Below are 22,651 nucleotides of genomic sequence, written 5' to 3' on the forward strand. Positions count from 1 at the left end.
TAAACAAACTACAGTGGGATCATCTGCAAAACATGCCACCAACAAGTCATTGCAAGCGACTGGAACTTGTCAAATATTTCCTATCACTTGAAGACAAGGCATGAAGAACAGTATTGCGACTTTGTTAAAAATGCGGTAATTAATGTTATCTCAAAGCCACAAAGTGATGAAAAGAAAAACAGCCGAACAGAGTTGTTGTCTAAAGATGACAGTCTATGACAAACATTCCCTCGGACACTGAATTAAAGATTAAAGATTAAAGTACCAATGATTGTCACACACACACTAGATGTGGTGAAATTTGTCCTCTGCATTTGACCCATCCCCTTGGGGAGCAGTGGGCAGCAGTGGCGCCGCGCCCGGGAATCATTTTGGTGATTTAACCCCCAACTCTAACCCTTGATGCTGAGTGCCAAGCAGGGAGGTAATGGGTCCCATTTTTAATGTACAGATTCCATCTCTAAATTTTATATGTGTAGACATGCCCATAGTATTCACGAAAAAGTTGCCTCGAAATATATTTTTATTGCTTTTTAATTGTCTTGTCCTCTTTATATATAAATCATATGCTTTATAAATAAAATGAAAAAAGACAAGCCCAATTGGCAATAATTGTATGTGTATATTTTTAATCGGATTTATCACATTTTGGATTAATCATGATAAACCAAAGGTGATTACTCTTTTGCATAATACACTTTTACTTAAAGGTTACATTTTTCTAAGCAAAAAAGTAACAAGAACACTATTGGCTGGCTTGTGTTACCATTAGTAGTTTAACAGAACGCATTTGTCTCAAACGGTCTATATTTTTCAAAGTTACTAAGTTTGTGTAGTAAAACATTTTACCGGCCTGAATACAATGATTGTTGTTACGGCGACCAATCACCCTGTCTCCTCAACACGTACGCGCAACAGAGCGCGTGCACACATACAAAAGCAGTCCAGGAGACGCAACAAACAATTTACAGTCATTTTGTTGTTATGATAGAATTTACATTCAATGACAGCTATCACTAACTATCCAAATCGCTATTATTAGCTAACAACACTCAAAGCTAATGCGTGTGCATGTGTCACGTACGTACATAGTTACGTCATTACGTCCTAGAAGCCGGAAGAGGGCGGGATGTACTGTGTAAAATACATTGGAGAGTTAGCGCCCTCTATGCATCTGTGTAAAGAAAAGATCCCAATATGTGTACCTAAATGCAGTTTTATTGACAGAATGTCATCCAGAAACATTGTTAAACGTTTTACTTGAATGCATATCACTTATTTGCGCAAAACTTGGTAACAGTTTTATCTAAAGTTTTTTTGGCTGTATTTTGTTGTGAAATTTGCCAGCGAGCACACCAGTCGGAGTTTCTTTGCTCATTTTTGTACTGACCTATGCATTGATCTGATCACTGATTGTATAGTGGTTTAGGTAAAAGAGTGTGTCCAGTTAAAAATACATTGCATGATTAATCTATGTGTGTTTATTATTATTGGGATAATTTCTCATGATTAATCACATGAGTTAACACGTTAGGTTTGACAGCCTTAGTGTGTGTATACATACAGTCGTGGTCAAAAGTTTACATACACTTGTAAAGAACATATAATGTCATGGCTGTCTTGAGTTTCCGATAATTTCTACAACTCTTATTTTTTTGTGATAGAGTGATTGGAGCACATACTTGTTGGTCACAAAAAACATTCATGAAGTTGGGTTCTTTTATGAATTTATTATAGGTCTACTGAAAATGTGACCAAATCTGCTGGGTCAAAAGTATACATAGAGCAATTTTAATATTTGGTTACATGTCCCTTGGCAAGTTTCACTGCAATAAGGTGCTTTTGGTAGCCATCCACAAGCTTCTGGCAAGCTTCTGGTTGAATTTTTGACCACTCCTCTTGACAAAAGTGGGAACCACACAATTCGATTTGAATCGATTTTTGGGGGTAACGATTTGACTCAAAATCAATACTTTTTTAATGACATTGGGTGCCAGTTATATGATTAACTATAATCCTCCATTAAATAGATAACAGTTTTGATAGTTTTATATCATCTTTAAAAGAAAACTGTTTTTGTCTAGTAAAATTCTACCCAAACATGTAATAAAGTCAAATACTAATAAGGCAACAAGAAAAGTATCCTACACTTCTCTTTTCTAAAGTAAATCTGTACAGCAGATACGGACATATACATCAACAATATGATTTGCCTGAGTGGCTGTACAAGACAGATTTAAAAAAAATAATTTGAGAACCAATTTTTTTTTTTAATTGATTAAGAATCGTTACAAATAAGAATCTCGATTCATTCTAAATTTTTTTTTTTTACAACCCTAAGGATTATAATCACTGTACATTTCTTAAAAATGTGGACTGAAAGTCACTAAATATGTTTACATTGCAGAAAAAAAAAAGTAGAATATTTTACTTATACCACCCCAGAAATATCTCAACGTCTGTGGTAACATGCAAATAGTGTCCAGGCTTGGGAATCATTAGCAATTGCTAGATACCACAAGGTTAGATTGCAATGGAAAAATCCCAATATGAATACAAACATACGCACACACACAGATAACTATAACTATATTTTATAAAAAAAAATGGTGGCACATTACTGTAAGAATGACTGGAATTAGAATGGTGACCAATCACCCCAGTCAGCCGGGATAGGCTCCAGCTCACGCACAGCCCTAAGGTGGAAAAGCAGTTTAGAAAATCAATGGATGGATGGATGCTGTTACCAGGGCATTGTTCACATGTACAACACCACAGTGAGAGGATGCCAACAGCATACCATGTGTTGCTGTTTGCAATCATCTCCTTTACATGCAATTTAAAGTAGATTAAATATTTGTTTCGGTCACTTATCTTGAATTGAGCTGCTTTCACTTCAGAACGGCACTTTGGAAGGCAAGCAAATGCTTGTATGTGTCATCTTTGACAAATGTGGAACAATACTTACTGGATCGATCTCTGCATGTGTACTATACCATGTGACTGTGACCTCTTTCTTCAAATCAGCCAAGACATTTGAACACGCCGTCCTCTCTTCCTGTACTGTAACATACTTCCTGCCGTGCTTCTTAGTGTAGGAACTGTGGGAAAATGTCACACTCACGTTGTATGAAAAGGTTAGACTGTTTATCATGGCTTGACAGTAAACATGTAGCAGGAAAATGAGTTGCTTAGTCCTTTTTCTGGATTTACCCGTCGCACAGATAGATTTTGTACGTTTGTATAATAAGATTTTTTTTTTTTTTTTTTTCAATTTCCCAAGCAATAATAATGTTTTAGGTAGTTCAGTTTTGAAATGTAATTGTAGTTTAAGATTCAATTGTTTGAGTGTTCCCATTTAAGTGTTTGCTCATTGATCGGTGTAGTGTAGTCCAAATCGATCGGTGAGGAAGTCTGAATAGCCGAGTTTTCTTAGCCGACTGTTTCCTACACATAGTGCATCAATCTGACTTAGGGCTCGCTCCTCGATGAGGCACCGCTTGGGAAGCCAAAGAAAGGGTGAGCGGAGTTGGGGCGTACCAAGGGGAAGGGCGATAGATTGGCAGAGAAAGAGATTGAAGCCGAAGTATCAGCTTTATTTTACTCCTTCAATATTTAATCTGGTTTGATGTGTGAGGAAAGACAACACAGCCGAAAATAGTCACTCGAGCTGTGTCTGTTGGTTTTGCTGTAGTTGCTTAGTACCCGCTCCATAGCCATTAAACTTTCATAAAAGCAGTTTGAAACCACATATTTGTTTTTGTTCCTCTAACTTGGTGTGAACAATACGGTGGAACATCCATCCATCCATCCATTTTCTACCCCGTGTCCCTTTTGGAGACACGGGGGAGTGCTGTAGCCCAGTGGTCCCCAACCATCGGGCCACGGCCCGGTACCGGTCCGTGGATCGATTGGTACCGGGCCGCACAAGAAATAAAAAAATAAAAAAAACAAATATTTTTATTTATAATTAAATCAACATAAAAAACACAAGATACACTTACAATTAATGCACCAACCCAAAAAACCTCCCACCCCCATTTATACTCATTCACACTCCATCCATCCATCCATCCATCTTCCTCCGCTTATCCGAGGTCGGGTCGCGGGGGCAGCAGCCTAAGCAGGGAAACCCAGACTTCCCTCTCCCCAGCCACTTCGTCCAGCTCTTCCCGGGGGATCCCGAGGCGTTCCCAGGCCAGCCGGGAGACATAGTCTTCCCAACGTTTCCTGGGTCTTCCCCGTGGCCTCCTACCGGTCGGACGTGCCCTAAACACCTCCCTAGGGAGGCGTTCGGATGGCATCCTAACCAGATGCCCGAACCACCTCAACTGGCTCCTCTCGATGTGGAGGAGCAGCGGCTTTACTTTGAGCTCCCCCCCGGATGGCAGAGCTTCTCACCCTATCTCTAAGGGAGAGCCCCGCCACCCGACGGAGGAAACTCATTTCGGCCGCTTGTACCCGTGATCTTGTCCTTTCGGTCATAACCCAAAGCTCATGACCATAGGTGAGGATGGGAACGTAGATCGACCGGTAAATTGAGAGCTTTGCCTTCCGGCTCAGCTCCTTCTTCACCACAACGGATCGATACTGATACCTCTCTGAGCTGCCACCTTACCGTGGTAGAGGAGTTTGCGTGTCCCAATGATCCTAGGAGCTATGTTGTCCGGGGGCTTTAATCCCCCTGGTAGGGCCTCCCAAGGTAAACTGGTCCTAGGTGAGGGATTAGACAAAGAGCAGCTCGAAGACCTCAATGAAAGATAAAAACAAGGAACCCAGATTTCCCTCGCCCGGACGCGGGTCACCGGGGCCCCCCTCTGGAGCCAGGCCCGGAGGTGGGGCACGATGGCGAGCGCCTGGTGGCCGGGCCTGTCCCCATGGGGCCCGGCCGGGCACAGCCCGAAGAGGCAACGTGGGTTCCCCCTCCAATGGGCTCACCACTCATAGCAGGGGTCATAGAGGTCGGGTGCGAAGTGAGCTGGGCGGCGGTCGAAGGCAGGGCACTTGGCGGTCCGATCCTCGGCTACAGAAGCTAGCTCTTGGGACGTGGAACGTCACCTCGCTGGGGGGGAAGGAGCCTGAGCTAGTGCGCGAGGTGGAGAACTTCCGGCGAGACATAGTCGGACTCACTTCGACGCACAGCAAGGGCTCTGGAACCAGTTCTCTCGAGAGGGGCTGGACTCTCTTCCACTCTGGCGTTGCCGGCAGTGAGAGGCGACGGGCTGGGTTTGGCAATTCTTGTTGCCCCCCCGGCTCAGAGCCTGCATGTTGGAATTCAACCCGGTGGACGAGAGGGTAGCTTCCCTCCGCCTTCGGGTGGGGGAACGGGTCCTGACTGTGGTTTGCGCTTATGCGCCAAACCGCAGCTCAGAGTACCCACACTTTTTGGATTCGCTCGAGGGAGTACTTGAGAGTGCTCCCCCGGGTGATTCCCTCGTTCTACTGGGGGACTTCAACGCTCATGTTGGCAGCGACAGTGAAATCTGGAGAGGCGTGATTGGGAAGAATGGCCGCCCGGATCTGAACCCGAGCGGTGTTTTGTTATTGGACTTTTGTGCCCGTCACAGATTGTCCATAACGAACACCATGTTCAAACATAAGGGTGTCCATATGTGCACTTGGCATCAGTACACCCTAGGCCGCAGTTCCATGATCGACTTTGTAGTTGTGTCGTCGGATTTGCGGCCTCATGTTTTGGACACTCGGGTGAAGAGAGGGGCGGAGCTTTCTACCGATCACCACCTGGTGGTGAGTTGGCTTCGATGGTGGGGGAGGATGCCGGACAGACCTGGCAGGCCCAAACGCATTGTGAGGGTTTGCTGGGAACGTCTGGCAGAGTCTCCTGTCAGAGAGAGTTTCAATTCCCACCTCCAGAAGAACTTTGAACATGTCACGAGGGAGGTGCTGGACATTGAGTCCGAATGGACCATGTTCCGCGCCTCTATTGTCGAGGCGGCTGATTGGAGCTGTGGCCGCAAGGTAGTTGGTGCCTGTCGTGGCGGTAATCCTAGAACCCGTTGGTGGACACTGGCGGTGAGAGATGCCGTCAAGCTGAAGAAGGAGTCCTATCGGGTTCTTCTGGCTCATAGGACTCCTGAGGAAGCGGACAGGTACCGACAGGCCAAGCGGTGTGCGGCTTCAGCGGTCGCGGAGGCAAAAACTCGGACATGGGAGGAGTTCGGAGAAGCCATGGAAAACGACTTCCGGACGGCTTCGAAGCGATTCTGGACCACCATCCGCCGCCTCAGGAAGGGGTAGCAGTGCACTATCAACACCGTGTATGGTGAGGATGGTGTTCTGCTGACCTCGACTGCGGATGTTGTGGATCGGTGGAGGAAAACTTCGAAGACCTCCTCAATCCCACCAACACGTCTTCCTATGAGGAAGCAGTGCCTGGGGAATCTGTGGTGGGCTCTCCTATTTCTGGGGCTGAGGTTGCTGAGGTAGTTAAAAAGCTCCTCGGTGGCAAGGCCCCGGGGGTGGATGAGATCCGCCCGGAGTTCCTTAAGGCTCTGGATGCTGTGGGGCTGTCTTGGTTGACAAGACTGTGCAGCATCGCGTGGACATCGGGGGCGGTACCTCTGGATTGGCAGACCGGGGTGGTGGTTCCTCTCTTTAAGAAGGGGAACCGGAGGGTGTGTTCTAACTATTGTGGGATCACACTCCTCAGCCTTCCCGGTAAGGTCTATTCAGGTGTGCTGGAGAGGAGGCTACGCCGGATAGTCGAACCTCGGATTCAGGAGGAACAGTGTGGTTTTCGTCCTGGTCGTGGAACTCTGGACCAGCTCTATACTCTCGACAGGGTCCTTGAGGGTACATGGGAGTTTGCCCAACCAGTCTACATGTGTTTTGTGGACTTGGAGAAGGCATTCGACCGTGTCCCTCGGGAAGTCCTGTGGGGAGTGCTCAGAGAGTGTGGGGTATCGGACTGTCTGATTGTTGCGGTCCGCTCCCTGTATTATCAGGGCCAGAGTTTGGTCCGCATTGCCGGGAGTAAGCCGGACACGTTTCCAGTGAGGTTTGGACACTCATTCACACTCATTCGCACAAAAGGGTTGTTTCTTTTTGTTATTAATATTTCTGGTTCCTACATTATATATCAATATAGATCAATACAGTCTGCAGGGATACAGTCCGTAAGCACCCATGATTGTATTTTTTTATGACAAAAAAATCTTCCGGGAAGTGAAAACCAGTGGTGGCAAACCAAGCCAAGATGGCTGTTGTGCAGCAAGCAGGGCCGGCCCGTGGCATAGGCCGTATAGGCAAATGCTAAGGCCGCCGTCCACCAGGGGGCGCCACGCAAGTGCCACAAATGTTGGAGAAAAAAAAAAAAAAAAAAAAAGTTGGTAATATTATTTCTAAATACAAAAAAATAATCCCACATTAATTAAAATGCAAAGTAAAGCTTATTTAATAGAAATATTATTTGTTACAACATTACGCCCCCCCCCCACCCCCCGCACGGTGCACCCCCTTTTTGGACGTCACCACATCAAAAAATCAACACAAGATGTCAAAACAGCCAAAACTGTCAGGTGCCCAGGGAATAGAAAAGAAGAGGAGGAGAAACGAGAAAAAGACAGAGGTAGCAGGTATGTAACGTTAGCCTACATGAAATGATTTGTCTGTTACAGAATGTGATAGTAACCTGGCTTTTTAGCATTAAGCTAATGTTACATGATTCGGCAATTGCTAATCAATAAATAGGTAGTTCTGTTTTAACGTTGGGTTAATATTGTGGAGGGGGCTAAATTGTTATGGAAAATAATAATGTAACGTTAGGTAATTACAGTACTCCCACCTTACATTCCTCAGGGACATTTGTATTAGATCTTTTAAGCAGGTGTTTTTTGTTTACATTGTTATTGCCTTCTGGTTAGCTAATGTTTGTCCTGCAGGTAGTAGTCACTTTTCCACCCCTTTATATATTAGGTATAGTTGTAAGCCTGGTTGTTAAAGTGCACATCATTAATGTTAATTAAGCAATATCACATGAGAGGGAATGCTGGTTTTTTAATTTGAGCACTGCTGTGATTCGGTCATAACATAACATTCTCATATAATATGTTAATTTGCTTTCTTTAAGTAAAAAAAAAGGTCAAAGACAAAGCTATTCAGTTTCTTGTGAGTATGTACACTTCACTGCCGATGTGGGGGGTGGGGGGGGGGGGGTGGGGGGGTGCCACCTAAAATCTTGCCTAGGGCACCAGATTGGTTAGGGCCAGGCCTGGCTCTCTGAGTACGCAAAAGGCCTAGATCTTCCTGCATAAAGCAGATACGAGCAAAAATATAACTATGCATTTGAATACATCCTTATACTTTATCAAAAATGTTTTGTCGAGTGATATCAAGGATTATACGTTGGCCGCGTTCCCAGACATATCTTGTGCTCCAGACGCCATTCTACATGACAAAACATATGAAAACTTGGAAAAGCATGGAGGTATACAACTTCTTTGTGTGTCTAGGTCAAGGAAATTGGTATCAAGACTCTCCCGGACAAATCATGCATCGTTTGTGTTCGAGTAAGGTTGCACTTCTTTATTTAACTTAACGTCTACAGCCATGTTTGTTGCCTTATTGTTGCATGCGCCGTTTACGTATACACATGTTTCTATCAAAATATAACTATGGATGTCAACATTGTGTATGTGCTGAAAGCTTTATTTATGATTGTTGCCTTTGGTAAAAGCTTAAATATTTTAGGTTTTGCTCCCATTTAATTTTTTTTTTTTCGACTCGCTGAGTTGGTGCTTTACTGAACACTCATAGCAAAAATGTGTTTTAAGAAATACAAATAATATCAATATAATACTTCAATGGGAAACACTATTCGTTCAAAGCATATCAAACAAACCTTTGATGAAATGATCACTGCAAACTTGCGTGTTCTTCGACTCTACTCCATTGGTCTTTGTAAAATCTTGCACTCTTCCTCCCTTCTTAATTACCTATCTAAGCTCTAAAGAAGCGTTTATCCTTTTCGCGATTTGAACTGTTAGTACAGCAAAAATCCAAGCATAGACCTTATTTTTCGAGAAAAGCTAAATGGCGCTAAGTACCATAGAATGATGCCTTATGCTTGTGTTTTTTAAGGCTGTTGGAAGCGTTTAAATTGTGAAAAGGATAAACGTTTCTTCAGAGTTCCTTGAGACTTAATCAAGAAGGGAGGAATAGTGCAAGATTTTACGAAACTACTACGAGAAAAGTAACTCCAGTCCAAAAGAGTAGAGTCGAGTTTTCCATTTAAGTATAATCTTGATATTGTTTGTATTTCTTAAACACAGTTTTGCTACGAGTGTTCAGTAAAGCACCAACTCGGCGAGCCTAAATAAAATAAATTAAATGTGAGCAAAACCTAAACGATTTAAGCTTTTACCAAAGGCAGCAATCAAAAATGAAGCTTTCAGCACATACACAATGTTGGCATCTATAGTTATATTTTGATAAAGACGGGAATAAACATGCATACTCGTAAATGGCGCGTGCAACAACAATAAATAATAAACAACAAACATGTTAGTAGACACAAAGTTAAATCATGAAATGCAACCTTACCCAAGCAAAAATCTTACATATTTATCCGGGAGAGTCTTGATGCTAATTTCCTTGACCGGCACACATCAAGAAGTTGTAGACCTCCATGCTTTTTCAAGTTGTTATCTGTTTTGTTGTGTAGAATGATGTCTGCAGCTCAAGATAGTTTGACATGTCTGGCAACTCCACCGACAGATAATCCTTGATATCACTCGACAAATCTTTTTTTAAAAAGCATAGGGATCTATTCCATTGCATAGTTAGATTTGTTGCTCGTATCTGCTTTTTGCAGGAAGATCTAGGCCTTTTGTCAACTCGGAGAGTTTGCACACTGCTTGCTGCACAACAGCATTGATTGATTGATTGATTGAAACTTTTATTAGTAGATTGCACAGTTCAGTACATATTCCGTACAATTGACCACTAAATGGTAACACCCGAATACGTTTTTCAACTTGTTTAAGTCGGGGTCCACTTAAATCAATTCATGGTACAAATATATACTATCATCATAATACAGTCATCACACAAGTTAATCATCAGAGTATATACATTGAATTATTTACAGTATTTACAATCCGGGGGGTGGGATGAGGAGGGTTTGGTTGATATCAGCACTTCAGTCATCAACAATTGCATCATCAGAGAAATGGGCATTGAAACAGTGTAGGTCTGACTTGGTAGGATATGTACAGCAAGCAGAGAACATAGTGAGTTCAGATAGCATAAGAACAAGTGTATTAATAATATATTAGAAATACATTTCATTATTTACATTTGGTTATTTACAATTATTTGCAATCTCGGCTTGGTTGACCACCATTTATTTTTACTACTGGGAATAAGTCATGTGATGGAATACAAGCAATTAGTGACCGTGTTGTGGCTGTTATACATTTATATGAGGATTTTGGCTGTACTTTCAGCTGTCACCTCTGATGCACTAATTACTGCACATCAATAGGCACCAGCCTGTAGTGTTTTATTATGTTGTTGAACATGCAGCACAAAACTATAATATATACCACCTTTTCTGGACAATATAACATCAAAATAACATTTTAGCATGCCGAAAGGCATGCTTTGTGAGGCACCTCTGGTTGTAATGGTGTGTCTGGAATGATCCAGGCGCAGGAAAACACTTGTTGCAGGAATTTTTTTCAGAGGAGATGTAGTAATAATACATCTATATGCAGGGGTGTCAAACTCTTTTTCATTGTAGGCTACATCACAGTAATGGCTGCCTTCAAATGGCCACTTGTAAAAGTGAATATATACTGTAAATATTAACATATATGCATAATTCCTCTATGGTATTGATAAACAATTGCCTTGATTATGAGTTTTGATTTAGTTTTGTGTGAAAGGACTTAACAGCCCATACTAAAACTAATTGAGAACTTGAGACTTACTGTTACTCACAATTCTTTGCTCAGGTGAATAGACCAAAATTGAGACATAATCCGCATTACTTACTTGCTTAATCCTCTTCGTCCCTGGCGGGACATAAGGCTTCGACGATCTGCCTCCATCTGGACCTGTCCTGAGCAGCATGCTGTGCCTCGCCCCAGGTTAAGTTCATCTCCTTCAGCTCAGCTGTCATCGTACGCCGCCACGTGTTCTTGGGCCGACCTTGCTTCCTTTTCCCAGGTGGAGTCCAACGTAGTGCGATCTTGGGGATACGGTCTTAGTCCATCCTCAGAACATGCCCAAGCCATTGGAATCGGCAGCATTTGATCTCTAGCACCACACTGTTGCACTTGGTCTTCTTGTATAGATGTGCATTGGATATTTTCTCGGGCCAGAAGATTCGACAGAGTTTCCTGAGGCATCCATTGTGGAAGGCTTCGACTTTTTTCATGTCGTAGTATGTTACTCGCCAGCACTCCGAGCCGTACAACAATACAGATTTTACATTACTGTTGTAAAGTCGGACCTTTGTTCTTAAGCTATATTGCTTGGACTTTCAGATGGTGTGTAGCCTAGCAAAAGCACCCTGTGCCTTTCCGAGTCTTGCTCTAATGTCCTTTTGTGCAGCGTTGTCCTTACTGACGAGACTTCCCAGATAGGTAAAGTTCTCAACATAGTCGAGAGCGTGTCCATTCACTGTGATTGGTACATCTGGAGTGGCATTAATGCACATCACTTGTGTTTTGGACACATTTATGTTCAGCCCTACCTGTTGGGCGAATTTGTTCAGTCTGTCAGTTTTCTCCTGCAGATGGATGTGCTTTGGTGCAAGGACAGCAAGATCATCAGCAAAATCTAGGTCTTCAAGTTGGGAGAACAAATTCCACTGGATACCCCTGGGTCTGTCAGTTGTATTCCGCATGACCCAGTCTATGGCAATCAGGAAAAGAATGGGGGAAATAGTACACCCCTGCCGCACACCAGACTCCACAGTGAACCATGTAGATGGCTCACCATTAACAATGACGCTGCATTCAAAGTGACAGTAGAACATCCCTATGAGAGTGACCAGTTTTGGAGGAACTCCATAGGCCCCAACAATCTTCCATAGGGTGTCACGATGTAAGCTGTCAAAAGCTTTGCGAAAGTCGATGAAGTTGATGTTCAGAGGAGTGTTCCATTCTACACACTGCTCGATAATGTTCCTCAGAGCGAAGATCTGATCTATGCAGCCCCTTCCTCTCCTGAACCCTGCTTGTTCCTGCCGTAGCTTCTGATCAATAGTGGAATCGATTCTGCCGAGTAAAATCCTGCAGAAGACCTTAGATGGTACTGATAGCAGCGTGATGCCCCTCCAGTTGTCACAATTTTGGAGGTTTCCTTTCTTGGGGAGTTTGACAATCAGGCCCTTGTCCCAGTCTTGAGGTATTACTTCCTTCTCCCAGATGTCTTTAAAGAGATCAGTAAGCACATTGACAGAGGTGTTAAGGTCAGCTTTCAGCATCTCTGCATAGACAGAGTCTATGCCGGCGGCTTTCCCATTCTTCAAGGCTTTGATGGCAAATTTGACCTCTTCTTTACTTGGAGGGGTGGTCTCGATGTCAAGGAGACTTTCTGCTGATGAAGGGTTGGCAGGATCATCTGGCTCCGGGCAGTTGAGTACCTCACGGAAATGCTCAACCCATCTCAAGATATGGTCACTCTCAGTGGTGAGGATGTTGCCCTCGTAAAAAGACACTACCGTTACGGAAACTTCTACGAACTATACTACTATGGATCTCTCAGTAGACTCGAGCCAACCTATTGGCATTATGACCGCCCCTGATGAAAGCCTTCAACAAGAAGTCAGGAGCGCGATAGGTAGCCTACTGGGGAGGGGCATAATCTGCATAGTCAATGATAAATAAATAGACACAATGACATCATCATGTTTTCATTGTCATTAAAGCAGCACTAAGTAACATTTCAACCTTCATAAAATATTTTCATAACTTTTGGGACAATATATGAACTTACGACTAGTTGAATGACACCTCTGTCATGGCCTGAGGGGGTCTGTATCACTTTCAATGGCACTAAGCTACTTTGAAGAGGTTAGCAGGAACCCTGTCACACAAAAAACTACAAATGTGCAGACTGCTTTACGGCATAATTCACTCCCCCTTTCCCCATTTGTTAAAAAGACGGGAGTCGATCCGAACGCCTACGTGCCCACAGAAAAATAAAAGAAGATGACCGCCTACATGCAATTACTGTTGTCATGGTCGAAGCTGTAAAACAAGCCACAAATCGAAAAGTTTTGTCTAAGGAGACAAAAAAGAAAAGAAAAAGGGAGGCCATACCCGGATAAAAAAAGACAGTCAAGGATCAACATTGGCCAAGCTTTCCCTCGCTGGCGTGATCTCAAAGATCAGGAGGGATTTTCGGCGGATGCTGCCTTGGCCCCTGCTAAACTAGTGTGTGACTTTCGGTACTCAAAACATAATGATAATGGTAATGTACTGTATAAAGAAAGAACAATGTGATGACTGCAAACCGCAAATATAAAGTTTGAGTAAAATATGTGGGTTCCTACTGTGGAAAAATCAGTCATACTGAATCATTGTGGTATTATCGTGTCAGTTTGACGCTATATGAAATGTGGTCTTCCTTTTGGCAAGACACTACCGCTTTGGTCCACTGGCGCCACCAAAATCAACCAGAACTGAAAGTTTTTAAGTGGGGCTTTAATGATATTTTAGCAAGGTTTTAGGGGCAGATACACAGTAATTTTGTCGAAACGTATTATGGAACGCATCATTGTTAAACAGTGTTTAATGCTAAATGACTTCCAAGTTGTTTATATTTTCAGAATACATTTTAACCTAGATCATGAATAATGTAAAGTAAATTAGTTTGATCCACGCTCAAACTGTTATTTACAGTACAGTTTTGAGTAACATTTCAATAATAAAATGATAAAAACATGTTAACCACCAAATCATATAACTAAAGTAAAGTTCAACTACTGGTACTTATTTTTACCTTTTAAACAGAGATGCCACAACATTGCTGCATCAGAGACGGTACTGTTCAGCTAGCATGTATTCGCCTTCGACTTTCACATTAACCCAACAACGTGTGGCATTAAACAGATCATTTGATGCGCGTCAACTTCTGCTACTCCCTGTTACACAGCTGCCGCATCACTTATGATATGCATACGCTTCTGGTACGACTGGCATCCTGGGGAAAAAAGCAACATTTCAGGCTTTTATGGGCAGTGTGAAAGAGGCAAGCAGCCCAGTTTCTTTTCACCACGTTGGTTTGTTTGTCAGCTTGGTAATTCACGAGTAAAATGTACTTTCTAACCACCACTGGAGGAACATTAAATGGTCCGACACACTGTAGTGATGCATCAACGTTTAAAAATGCAACTTTAGCACCTTTTAAAAGGCTTGAAATATCGAACACATCCACTTCCAATCCCAATGCGGGATGTTGTTTCACTATAGGAGATGAGTGAGATGCACTGAACCTGAGTGTCTTCTCTCCTTCTTTCTTCTTCTCACTGATTTATTGATGTCGTACGGGGTGCGTTCCAGCTCAGTTTGGGGGGATGCAGAAGAATGAAGTGTGAGGTGTGAGTATAAAAGCTCAAGGAGACAGAGCAAGTCAATAGAAGGGAGGGAAAGGCCATATGAGAATGGCTGAGAACTTTGAGGTTGAAGGTTGAGATGTGAAAAAACAAAGGTGCGGTCACAACAAGCTTTGAATTTGATCATTTCTAATATGCGCTTCAGGACACCAGCAGATGTTAAAGTTGCACTTGAAATTATTGAACGCTCATTATAAATTGAATGCATTTTCAAATAGATAGACAGTTATCCATCCAATTTTAGTACACTAAGATTAAAATACTAGATTTGAGGTAAAAAAAATACTAAAAACTAATTAAATTAACTAGCTGCATGGACAAATAATTATACTTGATAATAAATCCTAAATTATTACTGTTTATCTGGAAATTAGCAGGTTTGTAAAGCTAGAAATATGTATCCATCCATCCATCTCCAACCGCTTATCCGGAATCGGGTCGCGGGGACAGCAGCTCCAGCAGACACCCCCAGACTTCCCTTTCCAGAGCAACATTAGCGACGTCCTCCTGGGGAATCCCGAAGCATTCCCAGGCCAGAGAGGAGATGTAATCCCCCCATCTGGTCCTTGGCCTGCCGCGGGGTCTCCTCCCAGTGGGATGTGCAACGAGGACCTCCCTAGGGAAACGCTCGTGAGGCATCCGCACGAGATGCCCAAACCACCTAAGCTGGCTCCTTTCCAAGCGAAGGAGCAGCGGCTCTACTCCGAGTCTCTCTCGGGTGACTGCACTTCTCACCCTATCTCTAAGGGAGATGCCAGCTACCCTTCTGAGGAAACTCATTTCGGCCGCTTGTATCCGAGATCTTATTCTTTCGGTCATTACCCACACTTCATGACCATAGGTGAGAGTAGGAATGTAGATAGCTCGGTAGACCGAGAGCTTTGACTTATGGCTCAGCTCTCGTTTCGTCACAACAGTGCGGCAGAGAGACTGCAATACTGCCCCAGCTGCTCCGATTCTCCGGCTGATTTCCTTCTCCATCTTTCCCTCACTTGTGAACAAGAAATATGTATGTTATTCTTAAAACAAACATTTTTTAACTTGCAATTCTTAAATGAAGCATCATCAAGATGTTGCAGAATCTTTAGACAATAATTTATATGTGGTGGAGGGGGGGAACAAAATATCCTATTTGAATAGTTATTTTCTCGATTTTACCAATTTAAAACAAGAGTTGAAGAAGAAAAAAATCATGCTAAAATTAAGGATTTGTCAATGACTAAGAATAAGTAAATAGCTTTTAAATCTAGGGATTTTTTTAGAAATACAATTTTAAATCTTGTCAAGTGGCAAATAACTTGCAGTGTCCCGCTTGTCCTCATTAGGGACAGAGGTGAGCCGGAGCCTATCCCAGCCTATCGGGTGACAATAGCACAGTGTAGACAAATGACCAGTCACACTCACATTCACACGGGGTTGTCCCAATACCAATATGTTGGTACCGCTACCACAATGTACTCTGTTACTTTTCAATATTTTGATACTTTTTAAAATAGTTTGGACCACATTAAAATGTCATTATTAGCTTTATTTTAACAAAAAAATCCTTTGGTAAATGGGTTATACTTGTATAGCGCTTTTCTACCTTCAAGGTACTCAAAGCGCTTTGACACTATTTCTACATTCACCCATTCACACACACATTCACACACTGATGGCGGGAGCTGCCATGCAAGGCGCTAACCACAACCCATCAGGAGCAAGGGTGAAGTGTCTTGCTCAAGGACACAATGGACGTGAAGAGGTTGGTGGGGATCCAACCAGGAACCCTCAGGTTGCTGGTACAGCCACTCTCCCAACTGCGACACGCCGTCCCCAATGATACATGATACATTAAACATGTTTTCTTTTTAATGCAATAATAGAACACTTTTGGCATTAAATAAGATAGTAAACATACTAGACAACTTCTCTTTTGGAAGTAAGTAAGCAAATGAGTCACAAAGGCTCCTAATTTGGCTGCTGATGTAAACAGTAACGTATTGTTTAATTTCCCTTTTTTTTTTCAAAATTACGAGGGACAAGCAGTAGAAAATGGATGTGTGGATAGATCTGGTTCCTTTTTTTTGACATGTTCTATCTGCACTTCTGTTAATATGTAATAATCACTTATTCTGCTATTGTTTGATACTTTACATTAGTTTTAGGCAATACTACACATTTTATTATCAGTCCAATGCCAAGTAGTTACAGGGTCATACATTGGTGATACTTAAAGTCCTCCTGTGTCCAGGGATGTGTTTCCTGAGTATATAAACTATAAATAAATGGCTGAATATTTTGTGATGGTAAAACTGTCAATGTAATCATTGTAGTATCGACTATGTATGGTTCTTGTACTTGGTATCGTTACAGACGATATCTGTATAGATCCACTCATATGTTTACATCCAGGAGTGCTAGCTTGCTGTCAGCAGTTTGCTATTGTATCCTCCTATGAAGCATGTTTAGCTATTTCTCATCCTACTTGGATGATTCTTGTGAGGAACGTAGTTTATTTGTCCCCATTGGGGCGAGGATTAGTGATTTAGAAGTACCTAAAACACTGCCGACTGCAGATGGGCGTTAGCCACTAGCTAGCTATGTATAAAAGCATCTCTTACAGAACAGCGCTTCAGTGTTTATAGCTTCACTTTTATCGTTAGTTTTTAAGCCAAAATGCGTCCATTTTCCCTCTTCTGTCTCCACACTGTGTCTGCTTGTAAGTGCTCTCTGCGTGTGCTTTGACTAATATGCGCCGTGACAAAGTGACAATGGCGTCATCTCCGTTAAAAAAAAAGTGCTGGTATTTTTCAGAGGCAGTATAGCACCTATTTTAATGAATTAATACTGCAGTACTTTATTAGTACCTGTATAACGTACAACCCTAATATGGACAATTTAGAGTTTCCAATAATTATTGCGCTAATGATGGCCTATACACACATAGCCAGATATCATCACACACAACTACTTTCTAAATAAGATGCTATTTAGGTTATAGTGTTTGACTTGTTTGTAGAATTGGCGTATTCATATGCTGTCTAAAAGTGATGTCAAAAAATGTTTTATGCCCTTTCACCGCATGTTACAACCAGGACAGTATAGGCCCCAAATCCTATCCAGATTTAAAGCAGTGTGAACACATCATTAAGTTTGATTTTGGATCCAAATCCCACATGCTGTAGCAATGTTTCGCGCCCTTAATCTGAAAGTGTTGCCACCTGCACATCCGAGCAACTTTTCCATGTATTGAAACTGTAATTATTGTACATGTGTAGTGAGTCTCATTCTGCGTTGTGTAGTTTTTTAAAATAAAGGACACTTCGCCATGCCGTCGGTTCAGTATTTATTGGTAACCTGTGTTGGAAACACGAAACACACACACACACAGGTCACAACTTTCGGACGGAGTGATATCTGCTCCTTCTCATTGAAAAGTCCGAAGGAAGAGAAAGTAACAAACATTCATTCATATAAAAATAATAATAAATGAAATTACATTAACAAAAACGTTTTATCACAAAATAAAAATAATGCACAAATCCACATACCTGTGTTGGAAACACGAAACACACACACACACAGGTCACAACTTTCGGGCGGAGTGATATCTGCTCCTGTGTGAGGTAAATACCACGTGTAAATACTACCAAACAATTCACACAGTCGACGCTCTACTTCTAAATAAACGAAATGGTGCATAAAAATTACTTTAAACACATCACTTGTACACACAACATTATTGGGTTAACTTTTAAAGTATCTAGAACGTTTAGGAAGAATATTTACAATATGAAGAAACACAGAGCATGAGAACCATTACCTTCTCATTGAAAAGTCCGAAGGAAGAGGAAGCAAAACAATCGAAAAAACAGCAAAGACACTTCCCTCACCGGACATCTGGCTCTTCAAAACAAAAGCGATACTTCAAAATAAAATACAACACCCTGTCTAGTTCATAATATAGCGCAACAACATCACACTATTACACATGCATATACAGCCCTATTCCCCTTTTTTCCGCTCTTGAATTTAGAGATGTACAGGTATCTGTTATTCCTATTCTCCAAAACCGGCCTGCGGACACGTCCACCCCACATAAGTTAGAAAACCTTACTGAAGTCGTGAATGAAGGTGAGCTCATTACTAATGATATTAACACGTGTGAATGGATGATAGTCACATGGTTCAATGATCACTGTCCAGGATAACATGTTTATTTAGTTTAGTTTATTAAGGATTCCCATTAGTCTACACCGCAGTGGATACTATTCTTCCTGGGGTCCAGGCAAAAAACATCACACAATCTCAAAACAAAAGATTACAATGCAGTACAACATTTAAATAATAACATTTTGTAATACAAAAATAGCAACAACAAAAAACAAAAAAAAACAATATAATGGAGTTGACATAATAATGTTCATACCAAAGATAAAAAAGAGCAATATAAAAATAGATATATAATTTTTGCAAAAAATTAAACAAAGAACCAATGGCCTACAATATACTCATTAGTGTACCAAAGACAAACAATATTCTAAGTGATGAAAAAGTACCATAATGAATAATAAACGATATAAAGTATATTCAAAATCAAGATGATATCAATATAAAAACGATAACCAGAAACAAGAATGAATTTAAGCAAAAAATAAGTCAAAAGAAGATATATGAACCGGTCATGACATTAGGTACAATCTAGAATAATCTCTTTCCGCAATATTTCTCCTATCAGTTTATTCTTAAAATGTGTTGTTTGCATTAAATGTCCGTTAGTACCAGTATGTCCAAACATGGCTGATATCCGTGCGGTCCCCTTCTGGTGTGGTTGCACTCACGAGACAAAAATGTGCAGTTTGATTTTTGATGATAAATTCATTCTCATCTCAATGGACGTTCCCGGTGTCTCAGTTGACACGTTTATAATAGATTTGATCGTTTTCTAGAAGTTTATTTTATAACTTTATTATGTGTGATGTACACTGCATCCAAACATCAAGTGCAATATAATGTTTAACCTTCCCGGGGCGCTGGACCTATTCCAGCCACGGAGGCGTGTAAGAACAAAAGTACTTAAATTGATGGGAGAATACGCGGAAGGCGAGATATGACAGGGTGCGCCCGCATTTAACAATTGCTCCACCCAAAGGGCACACCACAGATGACAGTTTGAGTCAAGGAGCGCACAATTGCACAGCTTTTTTTATTTTAAGCACATTGGGGAATAGAGCTCATAGGTTCTGTCTACAGTGGTGTGACGGTTCAGTGGCTAAAGGTTGCATCTCCATGTATCGACTGTTCACATTGCCGTGTTGGTATTCCATGTCACGTGTATGTACTCACACCCACGTCGTTACCACAGCAAACCATGCAGATATGTCAGTACATAGTGCCGTCTGTGTTGTGGTGTGTCACAAATGCGATCTGATTTCCAATAGACATTGCAGACAAACAGAAGATGGTCAAAAAGGCGGACAGCTGTTGAGTTGACTGCAGATTGGACTGCACTGGTGCAAAAGACTTTGAAAAAATAATATAATGTTGCTTTTTCAATATTAATTTACCGTATTTCCAGACTATACGCTGCACCGGTATATAAGCAACACCCACAAATTTTTAGAAGATGTTTTTATCTTTTAGCCGCACCGGACCATAAACCGCAGATATATACAAGTACGTTGCGAAATGACGTATTTACATAGAAATATTTTGTACATTTTTGTTTACATACCTTAATTGTTTCCAAACAGTGCCTGTTAAACGGCCGTAAAATGGCTGATCAAACAAAACAGAAAAGTAATTGATGTCTTTATTTAGCCTATATGAGATGAATACGATTTATGCTTGACATGATTCTTAAAGTTAATTTTAAAGTCCCAACGATACGACACATTAGGTGTGGTGAAATTATCCTCTGCATTTGACCCATCCCCATGTTTACCCCCTGGGAGGTAAAGGGGAGCAGTGAGCAGCAGCAGTGGGCGTGCTAGGGGAATCATTTGGTGATTTAACCCACAATTCCAACCCTTGATGCTGAGTGCCAAGCAGGGAGGCAATGTGTCCCATTTATATAGTCTTTGGTATGACTTGGCCGGGGTTTGAACTCACGACCTTCCAGTCTCAGGGCGGACAATCTAGCCACAAGGCCACTGAGCAGGTAAAAATTGGGTCACTCTAGTACAATGTTTGATCTCTTTGCTTAATCCATTCCATAATTTAGCCGTTAGTGAAGAAAAATCATTGGATTAGCCACACCTTTGTATAAACCGCAGGGTTCAAAGCTTGGGAAAAAAAGTAGCAGCTTATAGTCCGTAAAATACGGTAATCACGTTGATATCATTATGATGTCCATACAATGGTGAGTTTCTCTTTAAGAGACACTGAGAATGTGTGAACAAGTGATCTGGAGAAAAAGAGAGAGAAAGGACACAGACAAGGATATAACATCGATGATAACCGTTAAACTAAGTGTCCATTGCAACCACCAACCCCATCCCTCACTATGTCGGCCACACAAAGACAATGTCAGGGCAGGACTGTTGCATTTACTTATCCCACTATCCCCTCCATTAGCAGAATTGTCTTTCGAGTACAAGGGGTCATCAGAAAGGCTGTAGATTATCCGTGATAGGGAGGGAATAGACAAAGGGAGAGAGATAGTAGAATGCATTTACAGTAAAATATCACAACGTATGAAGACAAGCACCTTGTTTATTTGACCTCCAATGACATTTTAGTAGACTACGTAGTCTTGCCTTGACAATATCAAGCATCACATTTTTTAGAAGGAAATTAAGAAGAACTACTGTATACAGTTTATCCCTTAGCAAGTAAGTGCCGTTATGCCTGGGCCATTTCAGTACGAAACACACTTTAAACCAAAGGTAATGTGATCAACACACATGGTAGACACTTCAGTGGACATGTTGCACTGAAGAAAAGTGTGTTAAGACATTAGCATAGTCTTACAGCTGTGCAGCATGTGCTAACATAAAAAAAAAAAGTTGTTCAAAGGAAAATGCACTTAGAGAGCATGTTTATATTTGTGAGTACATAATCAATGTATAGCCTATGTTTCTATAACAAACTATGTGGTATATTTTTAGTCTATGTATACTGTTCCATGTAATATGCATTGTTATGATTGGGCGTCCCTTATTATTAAACAGTTGTTCTTTGCCATTTCATGCTTGGAATTTTGCTGCTTCACTTACAAAATGTATTTATTAAAACTTCATACCACAGTTCCTGGCTGTTTTGCATTTTACTACGGCCTACGGTAATATTACTCAAGTATGCAGATTCAAGCAAATTTCACATATATAAAAAAATACCAGAGCAGACACTATAACAACAAATCAATTGGATGTGTTTTAATCAGCCCCTTAAGTCAAATGAAATGTCATTGATGAATATAGATATTATGTCTAAAATTGTTCTATTTCTTACAGTCCAAATCTGTTGACACGCACATGGACGGAGGATTCTCTCTCCATTGTCTGTCTTCGCCTCCTTTGTCACAGCCAATTGTGCGTAACCGTGCAAGTTTGCACCTATTTGCTAGGCGTGCTAAATATAGACCCTTAACAGCGGCGGAAAACATTTTCAGTCTTGATAAATCGCATTGTGAACGCTAAATGATTATATATATGTATCTACTCTTTCCAGTATTGTGCACATTCTCTCAATACGCATATATTCTGAGTGTACATGAAGATAGACATATCGGAGACGCAATTCTATGCATACCAGTTTAGTACATCATCTTTACATGTGCTTTCAGGTTGACACATTTTTTTGATACGTGCAGAAATTTAGTAGATCATAGCCTGTATGGCTCAATTTCTCTTATTATGTCTACTGTAGGGTTGGTATTTTGTCTAGAAGGCTCTAATATACACTACCGTTCAAAAGTTTGGGGTGACCCAAACAATTTTGTGGAATAGCCTTCATTTCTAAGAACAAGAATATACTGTCGAGTTTCAGATGAAAGTTCTCTTTTTCTGGCCATTTTGAGCGTTTAATTGACCCCACAAATGTGATGCTCCAGAAACTCAATCTGCTCAAAGGAAGGTCAGT

General features: G+C 41.4%; 1 protein-coding gene across 7 annotated transcripts in view; it reads left to right on the forward strand.

The window, feature by feature from the left end:
- cacna1g (calcium channel, voltage-dependent, T type, alpha 1G subunit) overlaps positions 1-22,651 on the forward strand; it is a 321,489-nt gene that overhangs the window by 25,018 nt on the left and 273,820 nt on the right. The window lies entirely within an intron of this gene.

The sequence above is a fragment of the Entelurus aequoreus genome, linkage group LG08, assembly GCF_033978785.1.
Source record: "Entelurus aequoreus isolate RoL-2023_Sb linkage group LG08, RoL_Eaeq_v1.1, whole genome shotgun sequence".
NCBI classification, from domain to species: Eukaryota; Metazoa; Chordata; class Actinopteri; order Syngnathiformes; family Syngnathidae; genus Entelurus; species Entelurus aequoreus.